The sequence below is a fragment of the Myxocyprinus asiaticus genome, chromosome 44, assembly GCF_019703515.2.
Source record: "Myxocyprinus asiaticus isolate MX2 ecotype Aquarium Trade chromosome 44, UBuf_Myxa_2, whole genome shotgun sequence".
NCBI classification, from domain to species: Eukaryota; Metazoa; Chordata; class Actinopteri; order Cypriniformes; family Catostomidae; genus Myxocyprinus; species Myxocyprinus asiaticus.
This window is the reverse complement of record NC_059387.1, coordinates 673,593-695,270: the sequence shown is the minus strand read 5'-3', so window position 1 is coordinate 695,270 and position 21,678 is coordinate 673,593. Positions and strand designations below refer to the sequence as shown.

Here is a 21,678-nt window from a genome sequence, read left to right as displayed (position 1 = left end):
AATTAATTAATTTAAATATTGATTTATAACTACAGAAATAATTATTAATTATTTCTGATAGTAACACTGATCTAAACAACCAGTAAAGCCCTACAATTGCTTTGTTTTGATGGGGTACTTATAACAATCATGACCATTGCAGATATCACAGACATATTTGCAACGATGATCTCTACGGTTAGTAAAACCCTGGTTGCAGTAGTCACACATATGGAGTGCCTATGAACGCATTCAACTTCTTAATCATAAAACAGTGGCCATTGTGCAGGTACAAGGACACTGTTTTGTGATGTTGTGCGTCATTGAATGTATACTTCTCCAACACACTAGTGCATGACCTATGGAAGACCACTCATTTAATGTGTTACATCCGTTCAAACCGTGTGATATCATTAATCCCTATCTTATGCTGTTCTGAATACCCCGCCGCCATCTGCATCGCCGCTGCTATAGGTTCTAGATCTGTGTGTGGTTTTTGAGGGTTTAGAAAATGTGCCAAGCAGATTGCAAAACACAGATTATTTGAAGTGTTGATGGGGCAAAAGAGATTCATCCTGTTTCTGGTGATCACTTCATTATGGGCAAGATCACATATCTTTCGATACACACCCCCTTGTTTACACCTAGCTATAGTCACATTTATATCCATACTATCATCAACCCTAACATCAGTGTTACTTTGCATTATCTTTTCAATCTGATTTGTGAAGACATCCACACTGTAATCATTGCTAGGTGACAAGACAGTGTTAACATCAGTGGTTAGACTAGGCCCTCTCAATGTTATGTTAATTAACCCGCCATCCCCAGCCAACAGTCTGGAAAATGACACTATTTCGGACAAAATATCATGTAAAAACATAGCGTAGGCTGCCAAGTCTGTGGCAGATATCATACGCAGATTTATACGCCGACGTATCTCCAAACTATTGAATCTGAGTCTCGGGACCACAGTATAACCACCAATATCACCATCCTCTCTTACAAGCATGTCAATATCAGTGGGGGTTAATCCCATGTTTGGTGCTGTAGGATCAAATGAATGATATGGATGGTTATCTGCACCCTCGCCCCCCCTGGTGAGAATTTAAAACACTGTCTAATGCTGAGTTTGGATCTGGTTCTGGTTGATCATCTGACATTGATCTCACGATGTTTAATAATTCTAGCATTGTACCAGTTGTAGACTCAGATCTATTCATCTCCTCCATTGTCTGAATTAAATAGTGCAATGTTTCTGTGTTGCTGCACTGTTCAAGGGGGATTTCGCTGTTGTCGCATCATCTAAACCTAACTGCTGGCCCCTGATCACAACCATCCGACTCCCGACAACGTTTTGCCATTTTACATCAGATCTTTTTTTTTTACTTAAATCACACGTAGGGGTGTACACTTAAAATAACTAAGGAAACAACTAAGAAAATAAAACTAGCCCCATTCAGTAAAAACAAAAACAGTACTGAAACTTCAACTATTACAACCAACCTAAAACGACATACAGTGGGAATAAATGTTGAAACAATAGATGGTATAAAAAAATACACAGTTAAAAAATAACTTTTTTACAACTCACCTGAGTTTCTTTTTAAGCATGAGTACGACCTGCTTTAACAAGTCCGTTGTGAGGTTTTGATCGCGGGCTGCTCGTTGGCTCGCCCCACCATGCAAACACTGCGTCGCTATCATTTGTTTAATCCAGATACCTTGTTGTTGTAGTGTGGCCGTCACAGACTGTTTATAATAATAATCCTGCTTCTTCTCAAAGGTATCCAAGCGCTCCTCAACGATGTTAAAGCGCCTTGAAACTGTCCTGTATCAGTCCGAATATGTGTTGATTGTCTATAACGGGATGTGATCCCCATCTGTAAGCCTCCTGATTTGAAGGCAGAGACTCAGGGTCGGAATCTGCCACAGACACCACGCGTTCGTTGGATTGATCATCCCGTTGTGTTTCTTTAGGTACCTGGGAAAATGCACAGGCGTCCCACGATTCTATCAGTTCATTGCCCCAGCTCCGAACATCATTTACATCGGGTACCGCATGGTCATCCACAACCAACTCTGTGAAAAAAAAAAAAAAAAAATGTTAGGGATGATATATGAATTAGGAAAAAGATAAAATAATGTTTTTTAACATACTTATTTATGTAGGCTTTGAGAAGTTGTATTAAAGTCATAAAGTCAGAAGTCATATTGTTATACTATTTAAGACTTCATGCCAACATCAATGTTTGTTCACAAACTTTAGCATCTGGTTAACGTCACACACAGACAGACAGACGCACGCACACACACCAGCTGAAGCTCTGAGCGAACGTCTTGACCGTTTCCGTTCTGGTGTCTGTGGTATGAAATCAAGATCTCTCACATCCCCATCACCCGGCGCGTGCACTTGGGCGATCGTTTTAGTCTTTTCGTGTTTGTTGCAACTCCACGTCCACTAGCCCTCTCCAGGTCATTTTCGCTTCCAGACGCGCCGATCTTGTTTACAAGGTTTGATAAATCTTCTGAAAAAAAAAAAAAAAAAAAACATAAGAACGTTTTAAACAAATCCAACAAATCATGTAAATAATGCTGCATTACAAACACTTACTAAGCGGCGGGATGTTCGCCCTGTCTCGCGGAGATGCACGCTCTGATGTTAAACTATGCTCCGGATTCGGCCCTGCTGGTAAATATAAAAAATATGACCATTCTACACATTCACAACACACTATACGTAGACATGTAATGTATATAATTAGGTATACGTACCACTCGCTTGGTTCAGGAATTTAATTTGTTTAGAGTTCTGGTTGTTCATTGGTTTGTTCTCCCATGTCCATCTATTTAAACCCTCATGTTTTCCATTGTCCTTTGTCAAGTATTGTATGTGTTTGGTAACGTGTTCATGTTAAGTTAAGTTTAGTTTATGTCAAGTTTAAGTCAAGTTCATGTTTATGTTTCATTCATGTTTATAGTTAGAGTTTATTGGATTTCTCTTTTTGTAAATAAATTGCATTTGGGTTCTTCATTTCATCATCATCATCTTCATCATTGCCAGCGCCAGCAGCCAACATTACAGTATGAAGTGCCACAGGGATCAGTTTTAGGGCCTCTGCTTTTCTCCATATATATGCTTCCCCTGGGAGATATTATCAGATATAGTGGAATAAGTTTCCACTGTTATGCCAACAATATCCAACTTTATATTTCTTCGAAACCTGACGAAATTTCACATTTCTCCAAATTAGCAGTGTATCTATGAAATCAAAGATTGGATGGCCAGAAATTTCCTTCTACTCAATTCCGACAAAACAGAGGTACAAATTATTGGACCAAAAACCTCTAAAAATTAGACGCTAAAATATAATTTGACTCTCAAATGGATGAACATCATCCTCTACAGCGAAGAACTTAGGTGTTATATTTGATACTAATCTGTCCAACACAAAATCAAATTTACAATGTTTGCAAACAGCAAACATTTTCCAAACAGCATTCTTCCACCTCAGAAATATTGCTAAGTTATGACACACGCTCTCTGTTGCTAATGCTAAAAAAAATAATTAATGTGTTCATGACCTCGAGACTAGTTTATTGTAATGCATTACTGGGAGGATGAACTTCAATTGGTTCAAAATGCAGAAGCCAGAGTGCTGACTAGAACCAAGAAAAAAGATCATATTAGCCCCATTTTATCATCGTTACATTGGCTACCTGTTAAATTTCGTATTAATTTTAAAATTTTGTTAACTATGTACAAAGCTTTGAATGGTCTAGCTCTGCAGTACTTAAGCGACATTCTACCACGCCATATTCCATCATGTCCATTATGATCGCAAAATTCTGGCCTGTTAATAGTTCCTAGGAATATCAAAATCCACAAAAGGAGGTAGATCCTTTTCCTAGTTGGCTCCTAAACTATGGAATAGTCTCCCTAACACTGTTCGGGATGCAGGTACACTCACACAGTTTAAGTCTAGGCTATAGACTCATCTATTTAGCCAGGCATACACCTAATTTATCCATCAGCTCACAATTAGGCTGCTTTAGTTAGGTCTGCCGGAACTAGAAACATTTATTATGATCTATAACTCTGCAAAAAAAAAAAAAAAAAAAAAAAAAAAAAAAATTTAATGGCATCTACGCTAATATTATTCTATTTGTTTCCCTTTCTCAACCTCGGGATTCATATTCGAGGTTACCAGAGCTGGTCAGATCCAGCTCCATTACTGCTTGGTGTCAGACTCCATTGCTACGTGTCTCTGAGTGATGACGACTAAATGCAGCCGGTGCCAGCCAGACATCACTTCAGTCTATTACGATGGACTTCAGAGGATGAACTGATGCCAACTCCAACCATAAGACATGGAATACTTCATATGCCTGAACCTTGGATTTAGGATAGACCTCACCAAAATGACCTGCCAGTTGAACTGATATGCACCTCACTGATCTCTGCCTGCATCACCTTGGCCTAATGATGGACTGCACTCTTAAAATGGAATACATAGACTATCAATTCATTGCCAACAAAAGCCTTCATCAGCAAACTAACAAAGGACAATGCATCTATGTGAACTTCTGCAGTTAATCCAGGATGAACTTCAAAGACATTAGTCATTAATCTTACAGTTCATACAAAATCTTTGTTTAAACACTGGACCTTAACACTTAGTTTATAATTTTAAACCATGATTTGTCTTGCACTGCACATAAATAACTAATATTGGCATCAGGCGTGAGGCCACATAAGGGCCAGCGTGGCACTAGCCCACCCAGATTGACGGCTGGTCCACCCAATCAAAACTGCAGGAATATAAGAACAGTTTGCAAATAAAAAGAAACTGCATTTAGTCGCAAGCAAAATAACTCACATGCAAGATAATCAGCATATTACTGTTATAAATATAGTTAGAAAAATGTGTTTTTATTTCAAATAAAAAGTTTGATATGATTATGGTGAACTGAAATGGGTCGCTCATTTTCTCTGCACTGCGCAGCTCTCTAGGGTCATGCCTGTAAACAGATCCGCTTAATTAGCTTAGCACCAAGATAATGTATCCATGCTTTTGTAGGGCTTTACTGGTTGTTTAGATCAGTGTTACTATCAGAAATAATTAATAATTATTTCTTTAGTTATTAATTAATATTTAAATTAAATAATAGAATCTAACTCATTAAAACCTCATATGGGGCTCCAGTAAATGTAGTGCGCTACGTTTAGGAGTGGGTTTGGTTATTAGCAATGATTAATAATTATCAAAGATTATTAATTATTAAATCAATTAATTATTTAAATCAATAGAACATTGATTTGAATCAATGTTAGCTTTTTTAATCCTTTAAATCAACAATTATCAAAGATAATCGTTAATTGTTAACATCGATGAAACATTGATTAAAATTAACAATAGCTTATTGATCCTTCAAATTCAACAATCATCAAAGATAATTATCAATTATCAAAAATCAATAGAATATAATAAGGATTAATATCGCCGGGGCACCACCCTGGAATCAGGGACTAATAACCAGATAGTATAACAGTCTCAATACTAGATTGTTCTCTTAGGAAAATCGACATCGATTTTCAAAAAAAAAAAAAAAAACAATGAATGAAGGCTTGAATCCGAGCACTGACATCCCCTGTCAGCATCTGACACAGGTGTATGCAAAACAAACCAAAACACTTCTCTTTGAAATATAACTAAGTTTATTTATGCAGTAATATCAATTAATAATCAATACAATGCAGTCAATAAACTTCCGACTTATAACTACAAACTAAACAGCGATATGATTAGATATGGTAACCAAAATAATCCTATAACACATGAGGAAGGTGTGTGTGTGTGTGTGTAAGGAGGGACATGCACAAAATGGCAGACGTGACTCTCGTGGAGAGTACGTCATGTGAGATTTCCGGCCAGAGAATATGGCCGTAAATGTGGGCCGAGAGAAACCGGTCAATGGCGTCTGCCAGATTACTGCGTGTATCCGCTTGTACGATAGCTTAGGGACAAAGCTGAGCTTTATCACAAAGCTATCTACTAGCCAAAAAATGTGTGTGAGAATGTTTGTGAGGGGTCGCGTGTGTGTGTGTGTGGTTAGTACGAGAGAGAGAGAGAATAAAGTGATGGCCCCAAAGCTGGTTTTGCGATCGTGGGAGAGAAAGCAGCTGTTAGTTTATCACTCAGAGACGCGGTGGACGGCTCGTAAACCGTCCTGCAATCTTTGATTCTTTAATGGATAAACTCAGTGTGCCGGTCTCACCCGCGATGGCGGAAATGCACAACAGTCCAATGTGGTTGGACTACAACACAGCAGATCTCATTCGTGATAATAGTACATTACAGTAATACTTTGAGTATTAGCCGCAATGAGCGGACTCGGCGGTCCGTAAACTGTACAAGCAATAACCTTGATACACATGAATAACACACTATAATATTCTATCTCTGCCCAGACGTAAACCTCTTACTTGAATCGCATGAGGATGCAGCTAGAATGTGTGTTCATCCATCCTTTAACTCCGACTCGGTTCCTCGAGGCTCGGGTGATGACAGGAGGCCGTTTCCTCACTCTGTCAGCGGGTGGTACGGCTGCTGATTCTCGGCAGGCTGGCGGAGAAATCAGCGACATCAACTTGATTGAAGATGGAAGAGAAATCTTTTCTCTCTTCACTTCTGCAGGCAAACGGATGAAGATGCGGATTGCTCAGCGGTCTCCTTTGGATCCATTAGAGTGTTCGGTGGAACACAGAGTAATCTCAACTCGTCCAACGAGATGGAGATTGTATGGCCACAGTTTCAAGTCGGACGTTACTTCCTTGTGCCACGAGGCTACACCTGAGAGCAGCGATGAGCTTCGTCTACGCATGGCGGGCAAAGTTGCTGGAAGCAAATCCCGGAAACATCTCAGAGGTATTTCTACTCCTGATGACGTCATGTTTGAGGGGCGTTCTGTCGTGTGCCTCATCCAATAGGAGTTGAGAGTTCGATTCTTTAGTGAGCAAGGCTTCATGGGATTTGTAGTCTGTTTTGGACTCCCTTTGATTTTGGCGTGGTTTTTATCAGTAAGATTTATGACTTTGTATGTGGGACTCAGTTAGGTTTTACGACTGTGTTAGGCCTGCCTTTGTCTTCTATCTGAATACATGAGGCCCAAAACTTTGTCTCACTTAATTTATTATTATTATTATTATTATTATTTTACGTGGGAGTGTGGTAGATGTTTCTGTAGATGACATAGCGGGTAATTTTGCTTGTCATCTACCTGCAACTGTGTGGCAGGCGACCTTTAAGATGTCTCGGAGTGACATATGTCAAGAAACGCTGTTAGACACAAATACGCGCGTTTGAAGAAGCACACTTGATCATATTTTGGAAAACAGATGAAAGAGAAGCCGTCGATGCCCATCTCTGATTCGCTGTATGTTTAGAGCATTGGCGATTTCTCAAGGCCAGCAAAGCCTTCTCTGCTGGCCTAAAATGCCTAATAATTTTTTTTTTCATCCTTTTATTCTCATTCATCTTGCCTTTGTAGTTTCAATCGCTTTCTATTCCTAAAAACGAATAGGGAAAAACGAAAGTTTATCCAATCAGAATTTATTCCTTGATGCTTACAAGTGAAGCGTGATGGCTGTTTCACAAATTGCATGCCCGAAGCCGAGTTCGTTAGCCAAAGCAGCGCGTGAGTCTGAGCTCCACCCCGTGAAGCCTTCAAAATTTCCACTGAATCCCTCAACAGTGCAAATTAATGGGAATCTAAAGTCAGATTATCAGATTCATCAGCCAATCAGATTGAATTATTTGTTCTTGGTGGGTGTGGTCTTTAGGATATGTCACGGTTGAGGCCTTCTAGAAGCACAAGTTTGTTTTGATTGCTTGTTTTGATTATTGGGAGGGTTACCTCCCCCCCATCCCCCCTGGAATCTATGCCCCTGGAGTAAAGGCTGTTTCCCAAACAAGCATGTAGATCGCTCCTTATCAAGTTGAACTTAAGTGCTTCTTTACGGGAGCTCTCCAGTCCAAAGGTGCTGGTCACTTTGGCAAATATGTCCAGGTGTTTGTCTTCTCAAAATGAAAATAATGTGGAAATACTAACAAACATGGACGTTGTTTGTAACCTTGTCGAGGTGCCAAAATTTATTAACTATTACAGAATTAAATTAAATAAATAATTACGGCTTTGGTAAGACAGGGTTTCAGATGTTTGGTCAGCTTATAGAGATTCATAAAAGTGACACAATGAGTGCATGTAACGTGAATGTACCAGATGAGCTTCACATTATAATAAGGGGATCTCACATGGCCTGTGTTGTTTCTTTGGCTGGAAACTGAACAGATGCACAAAGAACAGAATTAAAATGATGGAGATCAGTACTGAACTACTCATAGACCTTTCTAAACAGAATGAAGGGAATCTCTCATTGCACACTCACTCTAACCTCCTTTGTTAAACGTATTTATGTATTTATTTATTTAGACCTATTTATTTAAGTTTTAAACTGCAGGGTCACTTTACTCACATATGTCTAAAGAAATCTGTTTAATAAGATAATCTTTCTATTGCTATCATAGTTATGATTATCAAATAAGGCCAATAAAACGTTATACTGTATTATGTGTTATGTAAATTTAGATTTATCTTTAGACTTAATTTAGACCTATCACGTTGCATGCACGAGACTCCCAGTTGCTTTCATTGCAATTTTTTTTCCACACTTTTTTATCCTCTAAAACAAGACTCTAAAATAATTTACTCAATGTCCTTTTGTCTCTATTAAACTGTGAAAGATGCGAGAAAGATACATTTAAGTTGCACTTAAAGAGTGGTTCAAAGCTAGTTAATTTACAAGTGTTTTTACTTAGAAAACAATGCTTTTGGGAAACGCACCGTAGAGATTAAGTACTACTTAAGTGCTACTAATGTTCTTCTTAGTGCTTCGAGAAACCCAGCCAGCACCTGTGAAATGCAGGAGGACTGAAATATGTCTAATAATAATGTTTATTGCAATATCTCTTATTTTAATTTATTGTATTTATTTCTATGGCCATTTCATTTTTCATTGTGTAACAGGGTCAGAAAGGTGCTTCCACTTGCTTTACTTAATTTTGTGTATGACCCTTTATTTATATTTAAGCTGCACTCTCCACCCATTGGCTGGTGCTGTGTAGCGAACTTGTTCCGGCTGGGTCATAAAAATTCGTGCCAACTGAGAGAGTGGTTATGGTGGGTGAGTGCTCCCCGGAAAAATATTTGTATACATTTTATCTTATTTTTGGGGGGTCAACATCGATATGTATTTTGTTTTGTCATGTATGAAAGTGTATTGTATGCTCTCTTCTCAAGCTACCATGTTTTATGTGCAGTAATCCTCATTATACAACATGCATGAGCATGATTATTGGGACTGACCACTGCTTTTCAATGTCTTTAAACAGGTGCAGACTTTATATTTTAAATAATGTGTAATTATTGTACACCTGTCCTATATTGTTCATACATGAAGATTAAGATTTGCGCCAGCCGAGAGAGTGGTTGTGGTGGAACATGCGTGAGCATGATTACTTGGACTGACCACCACTTTTCAATGTGTCTAAACAGAATAAAATCCACCAAAGGCGTGAGATGGTGTCAATCGAGTACTTTATTCAACACAATGCAGAGACAACCCAATTACAATTGCATCAATATTACCTATTAAGGTAAATTTCTAATAATAAACTTAATAATTGTAAAAAATTCAAATTAAAAATAATTATTGTTATTGTACATCTAATTATGCAACTCTAAGTTTAGATAAATGAGCAAATATTGACACATAAAGGCTGAGAAAAGGGGTGCACTTCATTATACTCACAATGAAATTAGGCACAGAATAGAGGTCCACCCTGTTTCACCAAGGTCCACTCATTTGTAGATTTCTGGCCTCACCCCTATATTCATGTTGTTTAGCCAGAGGGGAACTAGTACCCACAGTGAGTCTGGTTTCTCCCAAGGTTATTTTTCTCCATTAACCAACATCTTATGGAGTTTTGTGTTCCTTGCCACAGTTACCTTCGGCTTGCTCACTGGGGTTCTAAATACAGTTATTTTTTTCATTATTTATTTGTATATACAATTTATAATCATAATTAATCAAACTACACAATGATGACTCTAAGACTTTATAGATATTACAGTTTCATTTTCTGTTAATGCATGATTTTCTGTAAAGCTGCTTTGAAACAATGTGTGCTGTGAAAAACGCTATACAAATAAAAATGACTTGACATAAAAAAGTGCAGTTACTTGCTACGCTAAGTGAATGAATTAATAAATAAAGTTAAATAAAAATAGACACATTAAGCATACAAATAGGCCTAGATCTTGTTCTCGCGAGACTATAACCGTAACCATGCAGCAAATTCGGTCTCGCGAGAGTTTCCGCAGAACAAGAGTTACCATTCAGATATAGCAATGCCCAGTGCATTTGAGCCCCAAAAGCTGGAAAAATAATATGATAGTGCCGTTTTTAAAAGTCTTCTTTGCCTGACTACTAGACCAGTACTTTTTACTTTTGATACTTAAGTACATCTGAAAAGTAATTTTGTACTTTCACTCAAGCGGAAATTTAAAATTAGTGATTTAACTTTTATTGGAGTAATGTTTCATCAGGGTATCTGTACTTTTGCTCAACTACAGGATTGGTGTACTTCACCACTGTTGATCACCACCACTTTAATTGCAAATGCACATCAGTTGAATGAAGCAGTGAACGTCAAGTCAGTTTTATTTAGTTATTATTATTATTATTATTATTATTATTAAAATATAGCACTTGTCTTGACACAGTAGATTAAAAGTAGAAAAATTAAAAGCAGCTTTACAGAAAGAAAACAAACAAATGATCAAATAGTGAGCAAACCAAAGGAGACAGTAGCAAAGAACGCCCTCAAATGTTTAGGTAGATGATTAAACTGTACGATTTGGAGACGAGAAGCATACAGTTGCAGTAAATCTTAGACAATTTTAAAACTTTAAACATTTGCCAGGTAAGGTCAAGGTGTGCAACTATAATGTTTTCTATTTAATCCAAACCCAACATAGAAAATGTATAGGCTACACTGTCAGAATTCATTTTATTTGTATTGCATTAGAGGTAGGCTAATAGGTCTACTGAAAGTGAACTCTTATTTAGTTCATTGTCCACAAATCATTCCTTTCTTAACCCTCATGTGGTGTTCGGGTCATTTTTTTACCCATTTTGATTTTTTCTTTAATAAAAATGGTATCCTTTATCTGAGTGGAACAAGACTTTGTGACATTTCCTCCACTATCGATCCAATCACACACACACACACACAAATGGACTCGATTCCCTCACCCCACTTACACATGTATGCTCGGGTCATTTTTGACTCGCGAACACCACTCACAAACGAACGCAGCACGGGATAATTAAAAGCCACCTGTGTTCAATTAGAAAGTAGGTGTGAGGAGTTCTTCTCTGGATATTTTTATTATTATTATTATTATAGTCATGAAGCTTTATGGCCGATAAATCATTATGGTATGATTATGGATTGATGTCTATTAGCCGTACTTGAACATATAATCTTATATTCATATTGCCTGTAACTTAAGCACATACACCGAACACAGATTCTAATTTAGTTCTTCTCTTAATTACAGTTTGCAAGCAGATTCCAGGAGGCCTTTATCCAAAGTAACGTTAACAAGCTTTTTATGACTGTTGTTGAAGAAAAAATGTCCGTATTCTTGGTCGATCGATTGGATGAGATTGTTATCAAGGCATGTTATCCTTCGCTTTTTCTGTATTCACGTTTCCATGCAACCTCGACAGTAACTGTAGCACGACGATAAAAGGCATCTTTATAGAACTATTTGAATGTTAAAATAGCCTAATAATGTTTTCCACTGCAAGGGAGGACACACTATTTCTCAGCAATGTTTAACCTGATTTCTCTTCAGGAGCTCCATAAAAACGAACACAAGAATGTCGCCTTAATATTACGAGCCATTGACCATGCGATAAGTAAGGACGAAGACTGTATCCAGAAGCTTGTTCATCATGGCTTGGTTGTGAAGATAAGCCTTTTTAATTAGTTAATTTAATTAACATTTAAAGCTCAAGAGTTGGCCGACTGCTCAGTATGATAATTTGCCATGTGCCCTCTTTTCACATGCTGAATTGGTTTGAGGCAGTGTCAGAGAATCTTAAAGAGCAGCACAAACGATCCAAGGTGGCAATGAAGCTTGTCGAAGTTTTCTACGAAGTTTCCATGTTAGACGAATACATTTAATCTTTGCAGATAACGTGTTTATTAATATTAAGAAAAAGTTATATAATAATAATAATAATAATAATATCTTTTTAGTCTCAGTCAGATCACTAATGCAGGTGACCCACATTTCATTATACATAAAGCCAGTTTTTTTTTTTTTTTTTTTTTTTTTTTCTTTTGTAGCTGTATAGTTGTACATATTAAAATGTAAATAAAAAAAAAAAAAGAAAGAAAGAAAACCCCGGCATACTTTCTGTGCGTGTTGGGGCTGTTGTCTTGGATCATTAAGTGCCTTTCTGTTTACGTCTAAGAGTAGCCTACTAAACATCATGTGGCAGGATATAAGTAAAATGACTAGCTGAAAAACTTCTGCTGTGAAATGGTTTCTAACATAATTTCGTACTCAGTCCATCAGAACCATAAACTCCATGTTGGACAGCAGTACCAAATACATCAGGAAGAAACTCTGCCAGTCAGATGGACATATTGGGCTCTTGTAAGTAATCGTTTACCCATCAAACATTAATTTGCTTCAAATAGAGAATAGCTATTGACACAGCGAGACCAAACTCATCCACACTTCGAGCAACGATGCGACAGACTAGAATGCTATGTCGAAGCTGACAGCAAGCCCGCGCGCATAGTTTCATCGATCTGTCTGAGGGTGTTCTAGTTAAATCGCTTCCCTTCAGTTTAAACGTGTTGCTTCACAATGGTATTCAGAACGACACTCCGCACAGACGTCAACCCTCCACTGCATGTTTTAGTGCTGCGCTCTAGCGTACCACTGAGTGCACTACAACAACACATGCCTAATGTATGTCTTGCCATTTATTTAGAGAAGGAACTAATTTCTTTGCAATAACACGTTTTTCCTTGTCATTTCTTACAGAGAAGACTTGGCAAAAGCGCTGATAGACATTGGTGGTAGGTTATAATTTTTGTTGCACCATAAGTTTCACCAAATGGGATTGCAAAATAATTATTTATAAACAGATTCCAGGGAGCTCCACCATCTTGCATTATCTGTTTGTACAACCAGTCCGAAATTCCAAGAAATCGGTCCCTTTTGTATTAACAATGCTAACAATTGAGTTTTTTTTTTCATTGTCATATGCACGTGAATCAATAAAAATGTTAATTACAAAAAACAAAAAACAAAAAACAATGCTAACAATTATTTTGAACAATGAACAGCTGATTCCAACTTTTACGTGTTATAGGCTGTTTTCTAAACACATTCAGCAAAAATCCAGTAACCTTTTTTTTTTTTTTTTTTTTGTAAGGATGCTTTTTGGCCTGTACCAAGCCCTGTGTTTCCAACTTCTTGAGTATTATCAAACAATTCTCTATATGTTTTTCCATTAAAATAACGTACAATTCCATAAATACAAATGTAAAAAATTTCTCTGCGAGGATATCGTCCTCTCAGGATGTACACTACAAATACAAGTTTTTCACTTATTTTGTTAGGTTTGTCAGTAGGGGGCAACTTTTACCATGGCATCACTTTTACCATGATTGTGTAAAGAAAACAACAGCTAAATCAAAAGGGGATATTTGGAGAAATATCAGCATTAAATTCTCTCTCTAATAAACACCTTGTAGTGTCATGATTTTTTAAATGGCTAAATGAACTAAGACTATCAACCGTGTTACCGTCAATCCTGTTACTTTTTAAAGGCATAGCTGTATCCAACATACGTTGTATTATACATATAGCAATTTCTTAGCACTTAATTCTTTGAGTAACCCTAAAGACCCACCATTAGTTGAGCTGATGTTGCTGTCGCTTTGGACGGGTCACTCAAAACAAATATTTTGATAGTGCCACAGTGTTGCACTTTTAGGTAAAATCAATGTATAAATGGCTTACTTATAGTTGGCTGCATATTATGTTAGGAATGAAAGAATTTTGACAATTTACACCTCAGCTTTAATTCATGTAAATTTGTCCATAGTCAAATGTTCATATTTTAATATGATACTGTTACCAGACTATGAAATGCAGGTGGCCATTTCTGAGGCACTCTGCAGGATGACATCAAAAAACTGAGAGAAGACTTTGCTGGCAAATGGTTCAGTTTCAGAAGCTTTGCTTCAGCTTTTACTTCAATTCGGGACAAAGATTTTGAAACGGTATGTTTAAGTATTGTTTTTCCAGACGCTCACATTATGGTTTGTTAACGGTTTGTTTCTGGAATAAATTTTTCTTTCTTTTCCCCATGTTTTAAGGACTGTAGTACATTTCTAAATTAACTCAACAGCTATTTTGGGAACTCAGTAAGGTATATTTAAGTTTTCGATGGATCTTTGTAATACTGGCTAGTCATGTGGCAAAAAAAAAAAGAAAAGTTCTGATATGTTTGTCGTCTCCTTTACCTCCATACCTCTGTCCTAGAGTCTTCTCATTCCCTTGCATTAGGGCATTTCTTGACTCAAGTAAGCATGACACCTTTTTTAAAATAAATAAATAAATAAATAAATAAAATAAAAGGTTCTAGATTGACAGATTATGTGGTGTTTAATTTTCTCCCATCATTTTAGCACTTTATGCCCGAGGATGAGTCTCTAAAGAGTTTTGTGTGGATTTCAACATTGGAACATCAACCATTAGTTTCTTTGTAAATGACCCACAGGTGTGTTCAAAGAATCTCAAGTTTTTGTATTTGCAGATTAGTAATATAAATAAAACTGAGGCTCCCTGCTCTGTAGAACACACTGTGGGAGCTGATTCACCTGCCTAAAAACAGCATCAACTTGTATGATCTACAAGGTAGGTGTAATGACTACAGAATTGCTCCAAACTTGATTAAATCTGTTTATTATAGCTTTTTTCAGCAGTATTAAAACTTTGTGATTGGAGTAGGCTGTTACATGTCCAACAAATGTTCAGTGGTCAGGTTATATTTAATCACAATATCTTGAATTAAGTGTTTCCTTTATAAATATTTTAAAGCATGATGGTCAGAAGATACTGACAGTTCACATGATCATCCCGGTCTGTTATGGAGAGATCGCTGGCAAAATGGTCCAAATCATCTTTGGCTCGGAGCACAACATCCAAACTCCCCTAACCAGAGTGTTTGAAGAGAAACCACAACCTGCCCCTGACTCAAAGGTTTTGCTGTAGTGTTCTCAAACACTCACAGTCCTACATGTTTGTTTGCTTCACATGCGAACTATCATCAACATAAATATATATTTTTCCTTTTTTTTTTTTTTTTTTTTTTTTTCAGGATTATGTGCAATCAGAAGAGGACTTGGCCATGATAGAAGGCACACACCCTACACTCTACAGATTTGCAACTTTAAATTCTACATTGATGCACATTTAAAAGACCATTTTTCATCAATAAATTATCTCATTCAGGGACTCAGCATGAGCAAATTGAGATGCCACAAGCATTTACCAGGCATGTTTTCCCAAATGTGGATATTAAACCATAGTATTAACATTGCAAGAGCACAAGCCATCTTGAGAGATTTATATAATTCAGCAAAAAAAGAAACGTCCCTTTTTCAGGACACTGTATTTTAAAGATAATTTTGTAAAAATCCAAATAACTTTACAGATCTTTATTGTAAAGGGTTTAAACAATGTTTTCCATGCATGTTCAATGAACCATAAACAATTAATGAACATGCACCTGTGGAACGGTCATTAAGACACTAACAGCTTACTGACGGTAGGCAATTAAGGTCACAGTTATAAAAACTTAGGACACTAAAGAGACCTTTCTACTGACTCTGAAAAACACCAAAAGAAAGATGCCCAGGGTCCCTGCTCATCTACGTGAATGTGCCTGAGGCATGCTGCATGGAGGCATGAGGACTGCAGATGTGGCCAGGACAATAATTTACAATGTCCGTACTGTGAGACACCTAAGACTGTGCTACAGGGAGACAGGAAGGACAGCTGATCGTCCTCGCAGTGGCAGACCACGTGTAACAACACCTGCATAGGATCGGTACGTCTGAATATCACACCTGCGGGACAGGTACTGAATGGCGGCAACAAATGCCTGAGTTACACCAGGAATGCACAATCCCTCCATCAGTGCTCAGACTGTCCGCAATAGGCTGAGAGAGGCTGGACTGAGGGCTTGTAGGCCTGTTGTAAAGCAGGTCCTTACCAGACATTACTGGCAACAACTTGCCTATGGGCACAAACCCACCTTCGCTGGACCAGACAGGACTGGCAAAAAGTGCTCTTCACTGACGAGTCGTGATTTTGTCTCACGGGGTGATGGTCGGACTCGCGTTTATCATCGAAGGAATGAGCATTACACTGAGGCCTGTACTCTGGAGCGGGATCGATTTGGAGATGGGGGGTCCATCATGGCCTAGGGTGGTGTGTCACAGCATCATCGGACTGAGCTTGTTGTCATTGCCTGCAATCTCAACGCTGTGCGTTACAGGCAAGACATCCTCCTTTCCTCATGTGGTACCCTTCCTGCAGGCTCATCCTGATATAACCCTCCCGCATGACAATGCCACCAGCCATACTGCTCGTTCTGTGCATGATTTCCTGCAAGACAGGAATGTCAGTGTTCTGCCATGGCCAACGAAGAGCCTGGATCTCAATCCCATTGAGCACATCTGGGACCTGTTGGATTGGAGGGTGAGGGCTAGGGCCATTCCCCCCAGAAATGTCTGGGAACTTGCAAGTGCCTTGGTGGAAGAGTGTGGTAACATCTCGCAGCAAGAACTGGCAAATCTGGTGCGGTCAATGAGGAGGAGATGCACTGCAGTACTTAATGTAGCTGGTGGCCACACCAGATACTGACTGTTAAAATACTGTTCTTATTTTCTCTCTTTGGTGTGTGAAGAGTCAAATGGTCCCCTCGTGAAGACATCATTTACTTAAAGGACCATTCAGAGGTGCGTGCGAGTGTGTGTCTCTGGGTGTTTAACCTCACTGGTATGTATATAATATGCTGATTGATGTGAGATGGTGACCAGAGTGTTAAACCTTAAATGCATGGGTGTTTTGCCAACATTATTACATACCTCAGGTCTTTTGCGAGCACATATATCAATCACATGGATCTACAAGATGCCCAGATAGTGTTTTCAAAATTTTCAAGATATGAAAATAACGGGATAGAATATATTGTTCCTTTATTTTCATATATCAAAGAGATGATAACTATAATTTAAAAATGTTGTACTCTTTGTAATAGTAAACATAAAAAAAAGGTACAAAATATATATTGTGACACTACTACATATTTCGGGTCACTAATGGCCCTACAGTATACAGTAAACGCTTGATAATTCAGCTATTAGAAAAAATATATACTCAGCAGGGACTAAAAATGAAATGTTTTTCATTTCGGTTCGTTCTGAGCAAAAACAATTTTTTCGATCCAGTTCAGACGTTTTGCAGCCTCCTTTCCAAAAGGTTACTGGTTAGAACAAAATAAAATTATTTTCTTTTTAAAATGACAATACTCTGTGGTAAGGGGTGGGTGAAATACCAATTGCAGTGTTTCCAGATCTTGCAACAGAAACAAGCAACCTGACTTCCTGTTGGGTGGAGCTTATGACTGAGTATGAAAGTTGTTCAGCTTGATGAGAACTATATATGTACCAATTTTGGTGACCGTAGGTGAAAATTGGTGTGTTACAGAGCCCCCCTTACATGCCCCCCTTGCAGCTTTGCCCAGCCCTAATGGCTGACGACTCTGTGTGTGCAAATTTTCAAAAGTTTTCACACGTTAAGTACCCCAAATGTACCGAAAACCATGAAAGGAATAATAATAATAATAATAATAATAAATATACTGTAGCTGCAAGCAGCGATGACAGGCCCAAGCACACGGTGCCATCGCCACCTGGTGGCTATAGGAAAACAAGGAATGGTGGCCTCTTGCATTTGAGAGGGAAAATATAAGAGGACTAAGTCACACAAAGTGTCACACTTCCTGTTGTCAGTTGGTGGCGCTATGGCCGTGACCCATAATAGCCACATAAATGTGATCAGCCCCCATTACCAAACATACAGCTGAATTTTCATCAAAATCATACAATGCACACAGAAGATATAAGGAACTTCCTATTTCACATTTTTGCCCTTAATTTATTGCGTCGCCATGGCAACACTGTTCGATATATCAATCCGTTTGCAATGTAGCATCTTTAGTGTCTTGGCATAATGTTGCCTAAATTTGGTGACAGTCACATGATTCCCCTAGGAGGAGTATTTAAAAGTTCAGGGCCTGCAGTTTTCCAAAAATGCACATTCAATCCAAAATGGTCAACTTCCTGTTGGGCGGAGCTAATGACTGGCTTGATGAGAACAATATATGTAGCAAGTTTGGTGACTGTAGAAGAAACTGACCCCACCACTTTTATCAAAAGGTGGTGCTACAGAGTTCCCCAGCCACACCCATGTGTTAACTTTTTCCCAGGCCTAATGGCCGACAACTCTGATGTGTGTGCAGAATATCATGAAAATTCAAGCATGCCAAGTATCTCAAAAACATGTGAATATACATAAAAAGGAATAATGACATTTAATGTGTTGCCATGGCAACACTGCTTAAGATATCAAGAATCCCTTCAGAATTTCTTGACATTATTCTAAAAAATTTTTTGAAGCAATAAGAGGGATATTTTCAAAGTCTGTTAAACATGCTACACTTCATTTCGCCACTTAGTGGCACTACGAACGTGACCCACAATAGCCACATTAATGTGATCAGCCCACAAGGCCAAACACTTGGCTCAATTTTGATGTAAATCACACGATGCATGCAGAAGATATGAGATGCTTCCTTTTTTCCATTTTTTTATGTTAATTTATCGCATCACCATGGCAACACCGTTCGATATATAAAAAAGCAGTTTACAATTTAGCATTGTCAATGTCTTGGCATGATGTCGCCCACATTTGGTACTTGTAACATGAAATCCTTAGGAGGAGTATTTCAAATTCCAGAGCATGCATTTTTCAAATAATCCAAAATGGCTGACTTCCTGTTTGGTGGAGCTTATGACTGTCAACACAAAAGTTGTCTGGCTTGATCTATATATGTACAAAGTTTGGTGAATGTAGCTCAAAAGAGAGATGCTACAGAGCCCCCCGAACATGCCCATCTTCTAGGTGGCACTACAGAGCCCCCCCCCCTGCACTTTCAGTGCTTCGGCCCTAATAAATATAGCTGCAAACAGCGATGACGGGCCCAAGCACCATGGGTCCATTTCCACCCGGTGGCTTTCGGAAAACAATGCAAGGTGGACACATGCATTTGGCATTTGACATTATTCTAAACAATTTTGAAGCAGTTTGGGTAAATATAAGAGGACTATTTTAAAGTCTGTTGTAAGAGCCACACGTCCTGCTGCCAGGGGGTTGCACTATGACCATGACCCAAAATAGTCACATCCATGTGATTGGCCCCCTAGACTAAACATACATCTCAATTTTGATCGAAATCACATATTGCACACAGAAGAAATCAAACAATTCCTGTTTCCAATTTTTCGCCATTAATGCCACACCATGGCATCACCGTTTGATATCAAAAATCTTTTCATAATTTAGCATCTTCAATGTCTTGGCACAATGTTGTCTAAATGTGGTGAAGTCTCATGAATCCCCTAAGAGGAGTATTTAAAAGTTTAGAGCCTGCGATTTTCAGAAAATACAAAATGGCCGACTTCCTGTTGGGCGGAGCTAATGACTGAGTATGAAAGTTGTTTGGCTTGAGAATAATATATGTACCAATATTGGTGACTGGGTGAAAATGGGGGTGCTACAGAGCCCCCCCTTACATGCCCATTTTCAATGGGGTGCTACAGAGCCCCCCTGCACACCCCCCAAAATATTCCCCAGCTCTAATGGCCGACGACTCAGATGTGTGTGCAAATTTCAAGAGTTTTCACACATGTCAAGTACCCCAAAAGTACTGAAAACCTTGAAAAAATTTGTCCATCAATGACAATAGACTAAAATTATCAAACGTTATTTGCATTTTTGGAAACATTATGATTTGATTTACAAAAGTCTTGATGCAGCATGATACATCTTACCATATTTCAGTTATTTTATCAAAATATACACTCAGATGTGAACTCTCTTTTTTCATTTCATAATAAAATTGAGAAAACATTTAAATATAATAAAATTAAATAAATTCCTTTCAGAATGTTTCAAATATTTACTTTAGTTGAGATATGAAAAATCAGACAGTAAGTATACTGAAGGGCTAGTTTAGCCCGTTAACTGGCATTGTCCCATATATGCTTTTTTAGCATTTTTTTATGTTTATTGGACTATATTACCTTCATATCTGACTTAAATCTTGACAAACCTTATATTGTTTGAAAGCTACATTCTCTAGCTTCGGAATATGCCCACTGTTTTGCGATTTGAATGACGTCATTACAGAAATGCATTAAAATACTGAAAGAGTGGATTTTAAAATATACAACATGTGAGCTGTATTATCTTTTATATCTTCTGGATTTGATCCGATTGGATGATGGCATGAAATTCATGCCATTTGACAATTCCATGGTAAATGTCCATGATTGAAAGTAGACTTGACCATTTTATCCAAAACAGTGAAAATTCAGGAAAAAGCCAACTCATCATCCTTTGCTTGCTTTATCACGTCAATTAAAATGTCTATTATCAATAAAATATTGATTATAAAACTTGTTTTATCACTCAGCATCGATGTCTTGAGGTCTCCGCTATACTGGTGAAACATCCGCGTTGTTTGAGCCCACCCACGAGTCTCTCTATGATTCACAGGCAGAGCTGTCAATCAAACCAGATCAAAGGCTCCATGGCCTCTCTGAAATGCGCATTGGCTGTTTCAGTGAATAGATGCAGCCAATGGATCGCTAGTCAATATTTGTTTGACAGGTCATGTAGCCATTGGTATGACGTTTTATGGTTACAGGGGTTGGCCCTGCTCATTCCAGAACAGTGACGTCATCCTAGTGTTTGTTTGGATAGAGAGCCTAAGGTCACCATTACCAGAGGTGGGTAGAGTAGCCAAAAACTGTACTCAAGTAAAATTACAATTACTTTAAAAAAAATTATTACTCAAGTAGACATAAAAGTGCTAACAAAAATAATTACTTGAGTAAGAGTAAGAAAGTATCCAATTAAGAGTACTGTCTTCCTTTCTTCTGCAGAACACACATTAAGTTTTTTAGAAGAATATATCATCTCTGTAGGTCAGTACAATGCAAGTGAACGGGTGCCAAAGTGTTTATGCTCCAAAAGCAAATGCAGGCACCATAAAAGTAATCCATATGACTCCAGTGGTTAAATCCATATCTTCAGAAGTTGTATGATAGGTGTGGGTGAGAAACAGATCAATATTTAAGTTATTTTTTGCTAGAAGTTATAAGCTAGAACTATAAGCTAGCTTATAGT

General features: G+C 38.0%; 1 pseudogene; it reads left to right on the top strand.

Moving 5' to 3' along the window:
* LOC127434202 (synaptonemal complex protein 2-like) overlaps positions 1–21,678 on the top strand; it is an 88,465-nt pseudogene that overhangs the window by 8,553 nt on the left and 58,234 nt on the right.